The 15,113-nt window shown below is 39.1% G+C and overlaps 1 protein-coding gene and 1 long non-coding RNA gene across 3 annotated transcripts in view; one reads left to right on the forward strand and one right to left on the reverse strand.

Annotated features, from left to right (window-relative positions):
- The window catches only part of LOC134227993 (TLD domain-containing protein 2), a 671,450-nt gene that overhangs the window by 426,533 nt on the left and 229,804 nt on the right, over positions 1 to 15,113 (reverse strand). The gene's annotated exons all lie outside the window — the stretch shown is intronic.
- On the forward strand, positions 13,383 to 14,276 carry LOC134220035 (uncharacterized). The gene is made up of 3 exons (XR_009981749.1): positions 13,383 to 13,757; positions 13,832 to 13,959; positions 14,018 to 14,276. It is a non-coding gene; the product is annotated as an uncharacterized LOC134220035 (long non-coding RNA).

The following is a 15,113-nucleotide window of genomic DNA, read 5'->3' on the forward strand; positions in this document are numbered from 1 at the left end:
GTGACATGGAACCTTGTAGGGCAATTTGTCAGCCTGGTTCAGCTATACGGACGAAAATTGTACACTATGACTTTGTTGTTGGGATTATTCCTAGCTTAGGCGGTAGAACCGCCGGGTTCGCGCTGGATTTCTAGGAAATTGGGTTATGGTTAGTATTAGCTTCAATTGAAAGCTGTGAACAGACACTGTCCGAGTTGGCTGACAAAAATATCAAGAAATAGAAGACATTGTTGTTTACTTCTGTAGAATGACTTCATACGAACGTTGTGACGCCCCCTGTGGCGGTAATGATTGAACGTTATTTATCTGTTATCCTCTCTGAAGATCAAACAGAACGGAACAATGTACCATACACCAAAAGTGCAACAATATATCATAGATAGAGCTGGTTTACTAAGTCACTGCACCCCATTCATTGGCATAATTCAGTAGAAGGGATGCCGGACCGATTTCGCGCTTTTCAATCTCCGGAAGACAAGTTGTACAAGACATCAGATTTTGTTCATCTGTCATTCAACCACGTCAGATTCGTTCGATACGATCTGCAAGTAGTGTTGAACTCGCCCCGAGGCTACTCACCATACCGTTTGAAATGGATACTTTCATGTGGAACTCTGGTCATGGTTTATGGTCAGTCAAGTAAGCAATTATAAACACCGAGTGCACGCAATGGTTTTTGCATATCGCACTGCTTTTATGGAAATCGTAAAACTGCTTCAACCAGTGCCGGGACAAGATTAGCAAACAGCGATATGAATTAGGAGCTTTGTTTATGGTCCTCGAATAATTAGTGGCCACTTGTGGGCACGATCCACATGACAATGACCTGTCCGGTAGAGTCAACGGTCCACAAGTGCGCCGCGCTTTACAGTTATTAATTCATAATCGATTGTCGTGGAGTACGGTCAATGTCAGCGAACCATTCGTAGCAGCCCCCGGCGGATTGGCACCGTTTCCATCTGCCGAATTGGTCCGGCTGACCGTTACACCGCCATAGACTAAAGGCACTTTTGGTAAACCAGCCCAAACCAAATCCATAACACGCCAGCTCGCAGCTCGCACTGCATGGATTATGAGCTGTTATAGCCACCAATTGGTCCATATTAGTTGCATAATTAACGAAACCTATATCGGTGATGATGGCAGTGAATGAAATATTAATCACACATTACAACAGCAACTGCCGATGGCGACGTGCCGCTGTTGGACTGGATGGTTTTCGAAGTTAACTTCATCGCCAACGAGATTAATATGGCTTTGTTGTGTGCAAACATAATCAACCGCTGGGATAGGGCTTTGTATTGACGAAAAAATTACTGAAATTATAATAATTGAGATCATGGGACTAATTAAGCCCATTCGTTTATGTAGGGTGCGCTGTTTTAGTTAATTTAAATTATTTATATCGCATCCATCGTTATGTTGAGAAACTATTGATTAGAAATATTATTTTCACTCATTATTCGATGCATCATTGGACAATGAACATACATCGGTAGGGCATTGGCAGGACATCGGTGGAGCACCATAACTTTAAACACTTGACAGATAAGGCAAATCTGAGTAATATCTAACTTGTAGTTTGGCAGCACTCATAATCAGAGCCTATACCGAAGTTAGATAACGCATATGGTTTCTTGCTGCGAGCAAACAAAAACAAACATCGTTCACATTTTTCAAAAAGAAAGCAAAACATTGGAAAGAGGTAAGTGTTACACTTTATCATTTAGTACTTTGTGATGTGTTATTAAATTCCAGAAGTGGAATGTTTGTGTAAATTTGCTGAATAAAAGAAACGAGTCAATATCAATATATTTGACAACTCCTGTTAGTGAGCCACTCAATATACTCAAATGTAGGCCGCTGCAAACTCCATTTGCTCCCAGATTTCTATAGCGAGCAGTTATTTGTTGATCAGGCCTGTCCGATCTTCCGAATATCTACCGTTGATTGATGCTGTCTAGGGCAGAGCTTCCCAAACTTTTTGGACATGCGTCCCACCTAGCATAGTCCTACATTGCTTGCGACCCATTAGGTACAAAATGCATAGATTTTTAGAAATTTGGCAAAAATTAGTTCGCGTTAGATAAGGCAAATCATAACAAATTGCTTTATACCGCTTAATTATGTTGGCAAAATTTTATTACTAAGATAGACACCAAAACTCAGCATTCATGTTATCATCTTTCTTGGAGAATAAAGTTGTATTGAAAGGCTTAAATTTCCTTGAAAAATAATCGTTCGATTTTCAAAGAAATTATTGAATTTATTCAGGATCGGTTGATGCATACACAGATAAAAATATGTTGTGATTTTAAATGTATTTTCATGCACATATTTGGAGCATGCAAATAAACGTAACATTCAATCGATCTCACTATTCTTTCATATCGAAATGAATTTAAACGGTGCTTGCTTGTAAAATTAAATCAAATTTAATTGAATATCGAATGTTAATTCGTTTGATGGGATAAGCTGCAATTTTACACGTCGTTGAATTTTCAAAATTATTTGCTGTGTAGTTTTAACGAAATTTATGCATTGATTCAAAGAGATAATGTCGTACTACTAATTTGATTGACAGCATCTGTACCTGTCATAAGAAGAATTTAGTACTATTCCATTTAATTCCACTCCGTTACGTTGTATTATTTACAGATAGTTCGACAGAAGGTTTCCGAAAGAATTTTCAAAGGAATATCCGAAGGTCTTAAGGAATTTATGATAAAAATTTGAATGCCCGAAGGAATTCTTGAAGAAATTTTCGAAAGAACTCCTAGTTGTATTTCTGAAGAAACTCTCAAGAGAAATTTCAAGGGAACTCCAAGATTTTTTTTCTAGATCTTCGGAAGGGGTTTCATACGGAATTACTGGAATAATTTATTCAATAAAAAAATCTTGAAATAATTGCTGATACAATTCATTAAAGGAATTTCTAATTCATTTTCGGCAGGATTTCCTAAAGCAAATTCCAAAGGAATTAATCAAGAATTCTTCTGAAAAAAAAATCGGAAGGTTTTCCTAACACAATTTCCGTAGGTATTCTTAAAGGAATTCCTAAAAGATTTTCCGAAGGAATTTCTTAAAGAACTTCGGAAGAAACAAAAAAAAATTGTTAAGGAATTCTCGAAGGAATAATTAAAAGAGTTTCCAAAGATTTTTTTTAAGGAATTTCGGTGAAATTTCGAATGGTATTTCCGAAAGTAATTTGGACTTAACGAGGAATTCCTAGAGAAATTTCCGAAGGTGTTCTCTAAACAATTTCCGAAGGTATTCCTGGAATAATTTCCGAAGGATTTTCCATAGGTATTTCCGAATTCTCCAAAATAATCCCTATGGGAATTTTCAAATGAGTTCATAAAGGAATTTCCGACATTTTTGAATTTCTGCAAGAATTTTTTTGACATTCCTCCAATAATTCTTTTGGATTTTTTTGGGGCCTTTTCTGAAAATTCCTGGAAATTACTTCGGAGATAAATCCAGAAATTTTCCTCAGGAATTTGTTCAGAACTTCCTCTATAAATTCTTCTAGGATTATTTTAGAGAATAGGGATTCCACCCCAAAATCTGAAAGTAGTGCTACTCAGGAGGAGCGACAATGAGCTTTATGGCTTCGTGAAGGACAAGCGCTAAAATGAAGCTTCTAGTAACAAGCCTCGTGAAAGACAAGCACTATCATCAAGCCTCCGTTAAAGCTGCAGAGCACGAACAGAGCGCGCTTTAACCCTTTCTGGCCCAAATTTTTCTGAGCGGTATTACGCAGTAAAACTGATATGTTCTATTTGTTTTTGTGATTTATGATGGAGAACTGACAAAACAAGTTGAAAAAACTGTCCTTGAGGCCGGAACTTACAATCTACAGTAACAATGCGAGATTTTTTTCGTCACTCTAAGCTTAGATATGTTTAGAATATCCTGCGTCATCCAAACTGTCCTTGAGTACAGAACTTACGATCTACAGCCACGAAACTAGATTTTTTCGCCACTAGAAACTTGAATATGTATTCAACCTTGTCCATAACATACTCCAGAAGATCATGAAACATGGTAAGATGGTTTTAAGATATCCCGGGTCATCCAAAACGTTCTTGAGTTCACAACATGCGATCTACAGCCACCACTCTAGCTTTTTTCGTCACTTCAAGCTTGGTTATGTATTCAACTATATCCATAATATATTTGTGAAGATCAAGAGACATGGTTAGGATATCCTGGGTCATCCAAACTGTCCTTGAGTTCTGAACTTGCGATCTACAGCTAGCCTTTCTCGTCACTAGAGACTTGGATATGTATTCAAGCATGTCTAATAACATATATTCCAGGAGACATGATAAGTTTGTTTTTGGACATCCTGGGTTATCCAAACCGTCCTTGGGTTCAGAACTTGCGATCTACAGCCACCACTCTAGCTTTAAGTTTGGATATGTATTCAAACATATCCATAACACATTCCTGATAATCAAGGGACATGTTTAGATGGTTTTGGGATATCCTGGGTATTAAAAACCGTTTTTGAGTTTAGAGCATGAGAGCTTCAGACACAGCAGTACATTTTCCAGCTAACCGTAAGCATTTAAAAAATCCCTACGTGAGTCTATAACGCTGTCACAGTGCAAACATGATTTATACTGTCTTATAGAGCTTGGCGTAAATTTCGATACAACACAACATGGAATACCAAATAAAACGAACCGTGCAGCTGGTGCAGACTTGCATGCAATTTAAATAGAACGTTGCGTGAAGAGGTTAGTTGCTACGCCTGGAACGCATAAGCGCCTTTGAAGCGGATCACCATTCGTGACACCGTTATACATAAAATCCGAGCAATGAGAAAGGGTTCGACTTGCAATCGGGAATATGAGTAGCAGTCCAAACCGCTTCGACAACAATCTATCTGTTACAATCAGGGTCAACGTAATCCGTCGCGCTTCAATTTCCGGTTACATTGCCAAAGAACGTTAATCTGAGGATTATTTGCAATCGACTCGTGCACTTAGATCCTGACCGTGGTGACCCTTGCCACGCTCTGGACTCAAGGTTTCCCGCCTTGACGAAGGCGGAAGGGAGTAGCAACCGTCAAACTGCACTCCAACCGGCGACCCCCAGTCAAACCCCAGCCGATTGAGTCGGCCCGAACCGTAAGTCTTTCCAAACCTTTTTTCCGGACCCGTTCGCGGTTCCGAGTGTGCTGTAGTCAGCAAGAATAGGCGAACCGTCGTAAACTCCAGTCGGAGTCCATCGCAGTGGCTGAAATGGCCGATTAGAATAAGTCGTTGCATGCAAGACAAGTGACACCGAAAAGCGCTAGAAGTAGAGAAAGTAGTAGAAGACCGCACAAGCTAGGGAAGTGAAGGGGACTAAGTAGGCCGGCCCAGAGAATGTGATTTAAAGCAAACCGAGAATTATAAAAATGTCCTAACGAAATATAGGTTAGCTATAGCTCCAGTTGTCGCACTAGTGCTTTATATGCCAAATGACAAATCAAATCACCGCAAACCAATTTCATATCGATAAAGCATATTCATATGACACGATAACACCTTTGATTTGATGAAGCAAAGCATAATTGTAAAAAATGATTTTGCTTAATTTTCAACTTTGCACCAGTTGTCGCACTAATGGTCCCAATTTGGCCAGTCCCATAAGAAAACAATGGGATTTGCCAAATGAGGAACCAAAATTAAGATTAGTGCCACAACTGGTGCATGCGTTCCTATTATGGATTAATCAATTTTGAGGATAATAACAAATTTTATTGTGGTTTTCACAGCTGTTCTAAGGAGCAGGAAGTAAAACCTTTCGCTCGATATATAAAGTCCACCCACATGCCTTTTACTTATTTTTAAAAAAATAGTTGTTCTTATGTATGGCGACAATTGGTACACCGACCCTACTATGTTTTTGTTTCTGTTAATCGTAGTTCCTAGTTAGTCAGATGTGATTGAGAGAGTCTGGAGGGTATTTCACGTTCCGCGTTAGTTTTGTCTGTCCGCGTATGTTTATCCGAATTGTTCGTCTTTCCAAGCGAGAGGGAAAGATGGGGTAGGAAGATTGTTACCAGTGATGATAACTTTATACTGTGGACACGTGAAAGGATTTGGGAGGGTGCTGGGTTTCGTTGGTCAGGATTGTAAGAGTTTGGTTGTCGGTATCGTGGGTTAGAAAATTTGAGTGTGGGTGGTCGGTTACGCGTGTTCCTGGTGTGTTGAATAATTTCCAGACTGGTTCAGTAACCAGTCTTTAGCCGGGCAAAATAACACGGCGGGTGGTCCTCTTCGGAGGTGGCGCGTAAGCCATCCGTTGAAAAATCCTCCAGGAACAGCCGCGGCACAGCGACCACTACAAGTTGTAGATCTGAAGTCTCGAACTTAAGGACAGTTTGGATTACACAGAATATCTCACAACTATCCTACGATATCCTTTGTCCTCCCGGGAGGTGTAATGGATATAATTAAATTCATATTGAACCTTTCAATACTGAAAAACGATTTTCTTTGCTGCTGTAGATTTCAAGTCCTAGATTCAAGGAATGTTTGGATGGCGTAGGACGTCCAAGGAACTTAAAAAATAGTTTATTGTACATCAAAGTAATTCTACGAATACGTTTGAATAAAAATCTTATTTTGGAATAATACAATCCGCTACAAATGAACCTAAAACTTTCTGTTTCTTAACCAACAGCAGACTGACTAACGCCAGAGGTTGCTGGAGGCGCTGGCAAAGCTGGAAGTAAGATTGGCCAACAAAGGTACCTTTAGAACATTTCGCAGAGATGGCAGGGAGTCCATCATCGATGTCACGTTCTACAGTCCGTCGATAGCGAAGAGCATGAACCCATAGCGATCACCAGGCGATCCATTATAGTGTTGGAACACGAACACCGACGGTACGACAGGAGATAAGGTCTAGTGGGCGTAGATGCAAAACGAAGGACTTCGATAACGATCTTTTTGTCGAAGTACTTTTAGCGGACTGTGGCATTACTTATCTTGACGGAGACTAGCTGACGGAAACGCTAGCGAGGGCTTGCGATGCAACGATGCCGAGGAAATTAGAGCCAACGAACAGCCGGCGGCCAAGTTAATGATGGAACGAAACGCTCGCCAACCTTCGCGCTGCCTGTCTCAGAGCAAGGAGACACTATTGGAGGGCAAGGTCTGAAATGGTCAGAGAGTAGGGAAAGATAGTATTTCGTGAAGCTAGAGCGGCTTTCAAACGGGCGATCAAAATCAGCAAGTCGAATTGCTTCAAGTAGGTGTGGCGAGAAGCTGACGCTGATCCTGGGGTCCAGCGACGCCAGCCGAAATGTGTCCGGACAAGCTGAAGATCATCGTGGACGGTCCTTTCCCGCAGCGTGGTTCTACGACGTGGTCACGTACGCCGAACGAAGATGAAGACCGTGTAACCGCTGCAAGTCTCCAATGACGAGTTGTCAACAGGAGGTGGAAATGCTGGTGGCGGAGGAGACCGACGCAGTAGAAACCTGGATGAATGGAGCCAAGATGCAGCTGGCTCACCACAAAACGGCAGATAGGAGCGGCTAAAATGATCAGTGCTTTGGCATGGATCATGCCGAACGTCGGTGGTTCGCAGTAGGCGTCTTTTTACGATACTAAGGTACGAAGTTCCAGCCTGGGGAGCTGCGCTCAAGACGAAACGTAACCGGAGGAAACTGAATAGCGTGTTTCGTCTAATGGCCTTCCGAGTCGCGAGTGCGTAGCGAACCATTTCGTCGGAAGAAGTTTGTGTTATCGCAGGAATGATTCCGATCTGCATTACCCCTTGTAGAAGATTTCGAGTGCTACCAACGGAGATATACCAGAAATTTGCTTTAGGTTGTTCTAGGTTGTTGGACGGAAAAGTGGAAATTCATCAAGCGTCCAGATGCGTTGGGTTTGGAATACCAGTTGGAGCTGGGTCTTTGTGTCCAATTATGAGCGTTTTTAGGAACGGAAGCTTGTTGTTGGTTTCCGTGACAAAGTTAATATTTGACCAATTTAGAAGCCCAAAAGCGCCGGGGTTCGGCCAAATCGCACCAACAAAAAATAACCCATATTTCTGACCAAGTTTTCGTTTAGCAGATTAAGTTGATCGTGTATCGTATCGGAGATCCCTCAAACTCATAACTGAGGATATCCTATAACAAATTTATGTACCTATGAATTGATATGAAATGATTCCCATTTTCCTGGTACGAACAAAATATAACAAGTCAATCAAAAAGCCGTTTGGTGCGTTTTGGCAGAATTCCATTTGACCATTTGACACCCAGAACGACATATAAATTAGGACGAAAACAATTGACCAAGTAAAATTAGATTGAAGTTACTGAAACTGTGCAAAATTATAACTAAAATTCTTTAAAAAAATAGAGTTTTTCCTTGCAAAAGGCCACATTCAATGGCCGAAACGTCGGGCAGAGTAAAACGTTCATCGTTTGAATGGTGAGATAGCCGAAATTTCCACATAAAAACTATTTCCAGTCGTATCCAATCCAATTGAATTATATATTTCGACACATTAGAAATTCCAGAAAACTAGACAATTATTATTTATTGTTTCATTTGTCGAGTTTTGTAATTTTGTTACCTTCAACAAATATCTAACAAATTTCGATGCAACCAGTGAAAAACCATCGAGTTTTAAAGTTTCATTGAATCTTCTTTTTATTTACCAATTTTTATTTAACCAATTTTATCATATGGTGTTTTTTTGACGTAGGACTTACGTCTTTCTTTACTATACTGGGTGTCATTTAGATTTTTGGAAATCGAGAGCGTTACGCTGGAAGGGAAGATTTTGAACGTTACTAGCGCCTTTATCTGTCGATGGATTTTTAAGATTTATATATCAATCGACTCGGACACTCTCCAGCAATTTGCCTATTTCATTGAAACTTAAGAATATTAACGATAAGCTATTGAAAATTTCAATTCTTGCAAAGCCAGTAAAAATTTCATATGTAGCCAATCCAGTACATTCCTAACACGGACATCAGAATGCGGTATGTCACGGGCCTTCGAGTCTACCGGAAAATTTTCTTTGTGTATAAAAGAAGCAGTGCCTGCCGTGTGCGAGTCATTACAATTTGTGACAGCAGCGCGTACTGACGTGCTTTTTGCTCGCGCATTTTTTGTTTCGTTCGTTCGTTCGCTGTGTTCACCTACACAGCGACAGCATATAGTCACCAGCGGTAGAACTGCCGGTGGGTCTGCGAATATGCATGAAAGAAGTGGGCGCATTTTTTTGTCATTCTGTGCTTGATGATGGTCGGATGCAATGGTGTCGGTCACGATGGATGCAATCGCCCATCACTCGGAGTTCACGGCTAGAGGCTAGAGGTAGATGAAGAAGGATAAAATTAGCCCAGAGAGATTTGGTCCAGGTGATTGATTTCATAATCTACATGATCCCGGGATGGGTACGAGTCATGTCATATGACTGACCATATGTTAAGTTGTGCTTGGTACTAAACGACACTTACATTAAAACATGGTTCTAATTCCACAGCAAAATAAATCAACTACACTGATGAAGAAAAAATTGAATTAAATTCATAATTAAATAATTTCATCTATTTGTAGAAGGCATTAGCAATTAAAGATGCACAATCAGCAATAGTGTTAATATATTTTAGATTAGAAAATTGCGCTGTATTACATGTAAATGTTTTAAAAAAGTACCCAAAAAATAATTTTCAGAAAAATATTCAAATAAACTTTATCTTATTCTTTGTTATTTATTTTCTGAGAAATTGTATTATTAAACTTGATGTAAACCCGGAGTTTGGAATCAAAGCATTAAATATTTTTTCGTTGACGTATTAGCAGTACCTCCTCTATTTTAGTAGGGTTACTGCTCCTTGGCTTGTTTCTTATTGTTGTGATTTTTTCAGCAGTAAGCACGCATGTTAGCAAAAAGAAGCAACTAAATTGGTGCTGTATTTCTTTTCTTTGTTTGGAAAACGGGACAGTTCCCCATAATTTTATAAATATAATTTTTAAACTTCAAATACTATGTATCATCAATAAGAAATCTATAAATGCCCTGCATTTGCTTGAGTAAATAAAGGCTCAATAGAAACAAAGCAATTCTAATTATGTATTTAATTATTAGTTTTATTTCCAGAAGTTTTAAATAAACAAATTGTCGTTTCCAACATCAATACCTATAATCAAATTCCATAGATCCAAAAGTTAGAAGTTAAATGTAAATACGTTACGTTTATACAAGTCCTACGTCTACTCTCGGTTATGTTGAAAACATTACCCATTGCTCGTTTTTTTAACAATAAATGTTTCTATGTTAGTTCGAGCCGCTCCCCCTCTGGATGAAGAGGGTATACAAATGGAATTTTGTTGAAAAATTAGGACTTTTTTTAATTTGATTTCATCGAAAATTTAAAAAAAACTCGTAGAAAAAAAATTAGAAATCATATTTTTTTAATCCTCTTGGGACTCGCATGACCCTGGATCACACACGTAGTCTCGTTTCTGTTGTGAATGACTAGCAAGCTTTTTTCAAAGATGTTGTACTTTTTACAACAATGCGAGTTCCGGAAGGATAAATTTCAATTTGAATTTGAACAATTGTCCAATTACTTCCTTTATCCTACTTTTTGCCTTTCGCGTATACTAAGTATACGAAAAGGCTAAATGATCATTCCAAAACCGAAATTTTAATAGAAGGCTCGGAAACCCATAGTGTTATATACCAATCTACTCAGTTCGATGAATTGAGGTGATGTCTGTATGTGTGTATTAAGGTGGCTCAAAAAACACTTTTTCAAATTTTTTGATGGGCCGCCCTCTTATTCGCTTCTATTTGATGCCCTGATGCTCTGGACAAAATTTCAGCCAAATCGGTCAACGTTTGGGCGGTGCTAAACTCGTATGCAGAAACATCCAAAAAAAAGTGATTTGCAATTGGACGGCACAATTTACGATCAAGAACAATGATACTCATTCAGTTCTTGTATAATTAAATACAGAATGTTATGCTGAAAACCGCAAGAAGATTAGAGTTTATTACGCAAAGATATTAGAATTTTACTGGAGTGTTGTAGGGGTGAATTTATTTCTTTTCAAAGGTAAAAGAAACGAAATTTGCTCAAACCCCACTGCAGAGAAATGCTAATAACTTAGCCGGGCAAACTCGAATCTTCTCGCGGTTTTCTGCATAACATTCTGTATTAAATTCTCCAAGATCTGAATGAGTATCACAGTTCTTCATCGTAAGTTGTGTAGTCCAGCTGCAATTTACTGTTTTTGGATGTTTCTGCATACATTTTTCCATATAAACTTCCAACGAGTTTAGCACTGCCCAAACATTGACCGATTTGGCTGAAATTTTGTCCAGAGCATCAGGGCATCAAATAGAACCAAATAAGAGGGCGGCCCATCAAAAAAATTGAAAAAAGTTTTTCCCATACTAATTTGAGCCACCCTAGTGTGTGTGTGTGTGTGTATGTGTGTGTGTGTGTACACCCCACCAGGGGATGGCAGATTTTAATACAGTTCTGCATAAGAACCTTACAGAAACTGTATAATAATTGGGCATATACAATTCTGTAAGCTTTTTATACAAATATTGTATTAAAATAATACAGATTTGTATTATTTTATTACAATATTTGTATAAAAAGCTTACAGAATTGTATATGCTCAAATTTTATACAATAATTGTCAGATTTGTTTTTTGGGTGTACAAAAAGTGTGCTTGCAACAGGTTGCCTTCGACGCGGAATCTTTCCTAATTTTTCGCTATTGAAAATTGGACCAATCGGCCATTACGTTCCGGAGTTATTAAAAAATATTGATTTCTTCCACATTTTTCCCAAGGGTCCCCCCTTGGAAAAAAAATTTCAAAACCGAAAAAAAAATTCTCAAAAACAAACGCAAATAAATGTGAATTGATGGAAATAACTGAATCTATCCCCCAAAAGAGCAATTTTGACCTTTCTTATGTGATTTTCTTGTTTTATAATACACGAGAAAGTCACCGCTAGGTGAATCATTCTGGGTTTTTTTCTTCTAAAAGCATTTGTCCAGCTAGTACATACATGATCTACCGACTATGTTTTTGTCTATCTATGTCTAAATTCAACATTTTATTGATTTTGCTAAATTGATTCAAAAATTTAATAATCATGTTCCGCAATAAATGTGCTAGAAGCTGTTAATGCATTGAAATTCAACATCCGTTAGTTGTAAGTCAAATACAAATTTGCGTTATTCTAAAAAAAGACCCGTCAAAAATGCCTATGTACGTAAATTTAAAAATAAAATTGAAAAAAATTAATCTTAGATTACAAGTTTTATGTACTACATGAGCTGTTTCGGTCTGATCCTATCAATAACATCCCAACCGTTCACTTTGCTGACATCGGTACGACAGTACGTCACCCCATACAAACTCCATTTGGCCGTCGTCTACCGCTCACTTTAATCGAATTATGTCCGTCGCTCACCGATTTGCAACACGCAGTTTTGCACACCGCATTAGATGACTGACAACAAACGAGATGAACGCGCTAGATGAGGTAATGCTCATTTAATTACACGATGACATAGATTCCCTTTTTACCGCCGCACGACGTTCAAGTGCCACCCAAACGAGGTGGTTTGTGGCCGGGCTGAGTGAAAAACCTACAATGTACAAACAAACGGGCTAATCACGTGACATGGAGCACGTCAGATTGCACCCGATTATAATGCGCTTGAAGCCTGCAGCTTTGGCCGGAAGGCGGTGTACACATGTGATTCACTACCGTTAACACCATCCCGAGTGGCATCTTTGGTTATCATCTTGGCATTTGATGCATGTGATGCAGATTGGCAAAGTTTACTTTCTTCACTGATGAATGCATCGCATCAAGAGAACTGCTAGTGCTTTCTGATGAGCAAATGTGACCTTCCGCCGCACCGGAAGGTTATGATTTCACACTATAAATATTTTCCATCAGACACATTCTAAGACCATGTTTCACAGACTGATGAGTGGTATAAAGCAACAGATGATGAAATTAATTTCCAAAACCGTGACGTGGTTACTTGGTGACTAGTTACTCCAAATTTGTGAAAAAATAATCTTTGGTTGAACGAATTAAATTATCAGAGACCGTTTCGAACGATTTTGTCTGATATCAATACATAAATTTTCAAACACATCGCTGGTTCAGGACGATGGGGGATTAAGTATCTATAACAACTTGAGTGCGTTTAAACAGTTTTCTAATAACTGAATTAGGCGAAAAACTAACAAATTTTTCAAACCAACCAAGCTTTATAGGTCCAGTGTTGGTTTCAACTCCTGGCCCGTCCTTATTTACTTTCTATGCAGTAGGCTTTTGCATTATTGCAGTTCACGGAATAGAAGCCATAGACATGAAAGTAAGCCTAAGCAATGTTACAAGATATTGGAGCAACTTCTATTTATGAGTATCGTTTTGAAAAGCATTGAGGGTGCTCGGATGGATAGAATTTTCACATCAAACAATCTTGGCACGTAACGATTTTTTTTTTTCGGACACTTTGCGGAAGGAATTTATCCGATTTCGATTTCAAAGACTCCGATTATGTGGAAAACAAAGAACTCAGTAGTATCCAAACTTTTCGATTGCGCTACGTGTGTGACATTCTCATGCACAAAATACTCGACTGAGCGAGGAGGAAGATAGAAGTCCGTTAGGCTTCCTATGGTGGCTGAATAGTTCTCGTGGGAGCGATTCGGTAGCCGAGGACGACGCTGACAGAATGGTAAGTGGCTGAACATTAAACTTAATTGGATCGTGAGGGGAATAATTTCAAAATTTCGCTTTTATGGACGGAAGATAGTCTGGCTCTGTAGACTGTCTCAAAGGCACGCAGACGAAGGTGTATAACTGCTTTGGCTGGTGCTCAACATGCTTGAACTCCCCGGAATGTCGGAAATATGTTTGATTTAATTAATCACTAGCAAGTATGAGATGTGTGGACACAAACTATCATAATCGAATCAAATTATATTTTACGACCAGCATTGAACCGATAACTAGTTATCCTATGGAAACGGGTTGGTGATTTGTTCCTGGCTATGGCATTGACTTGCATTGTTATGATTATGATGTGCGTCAGACGATGGAAAAGGTTATCGTCTTTGCTGTGCGGCTCACCAATCTAGATATGCAGCATTATTGGATCAAAATCAATTAAGTCTCTGTCCCATAAATCTGCATTGGCTCTGATTGGCTATAGGGTAAGTGACAAACTCTGAACCCAGATAACAATAGATGTAATTGCAAGCAGCACGAAGTAGGCTTACAAGTTTACCAATGCATCTTTCTTATTCTTATTCTATCTTATTCTAAAATAAAACATTTCCAACTATTCGTTTTGCCTTAAAATGATTTTAGTTATAACTAAGTGCTAAAGATTGTTCACAGCTATGCAAATTGTAGCTTAATAACAACAAAGAACTCCAAAGAATAAAATGTCGAGTACACTGTTTTTTGAACATATCAACGTACAAATTACAATATAATACAGTATGTTGTTCGATATAGTCCCATTCTATGTTCAATTTCGCTTTCTAACGTACTTCTGGTTTAACAATTTTAAAGCAATAGAGCAACAAATGAAAATATATAAAACATGACAAAAACCAGACTGTCTACCTTTACCAACAGGATAACGAACGTTGCCGAGCTCATTCGCAGAAAAAATAGGGTTGGACTAGCGACATGTAACCTTTTCCGACTCCTACGACGATGCCGGCGTCGACGTTGTCAGACAGTCTGCTTCTCGAGGCTGCCATGCGTGTAAATCGAGAGCAAAATCAAAGTCTACACGCACTCTCGATATCACAATGCGCTGATTTATGACCGAGTAAACCTTGCCGTCATCGCATGCCGATCGCTGCTTATCCTTCTCCGCCGCCGCCGCCGCCGCCGCCACCTAAGCGGACACCCGGCAAGGATCGGAAAGTTCATTCCATCAGACCGGATCGGAGTTGATGTTTGGGGTTGCGGCAGGTTCGGCTGCTCAGCACACACCGCATAATCAATAAAGGGTTGATGGTCACCGTGCGGATTCTATTTCAGATCAAAAGTCCACGCACGGTTTATGGTTCTGTTA

The sequence above is a fragment of the Armigeres subalbatus genome, chromosome 3, assembly GCF_024139115.2.
Source record: "Armigeres subalbatus isolate Guangzhou_Male chromosome 3, GZ_Asu_2, whole genome shotgun sequence".
NCBI lineage: Eukaryota > Metazoa > Arthropoda > Insecta > Diptera > Culicidae > Armigeres > Armigeres subalbatus.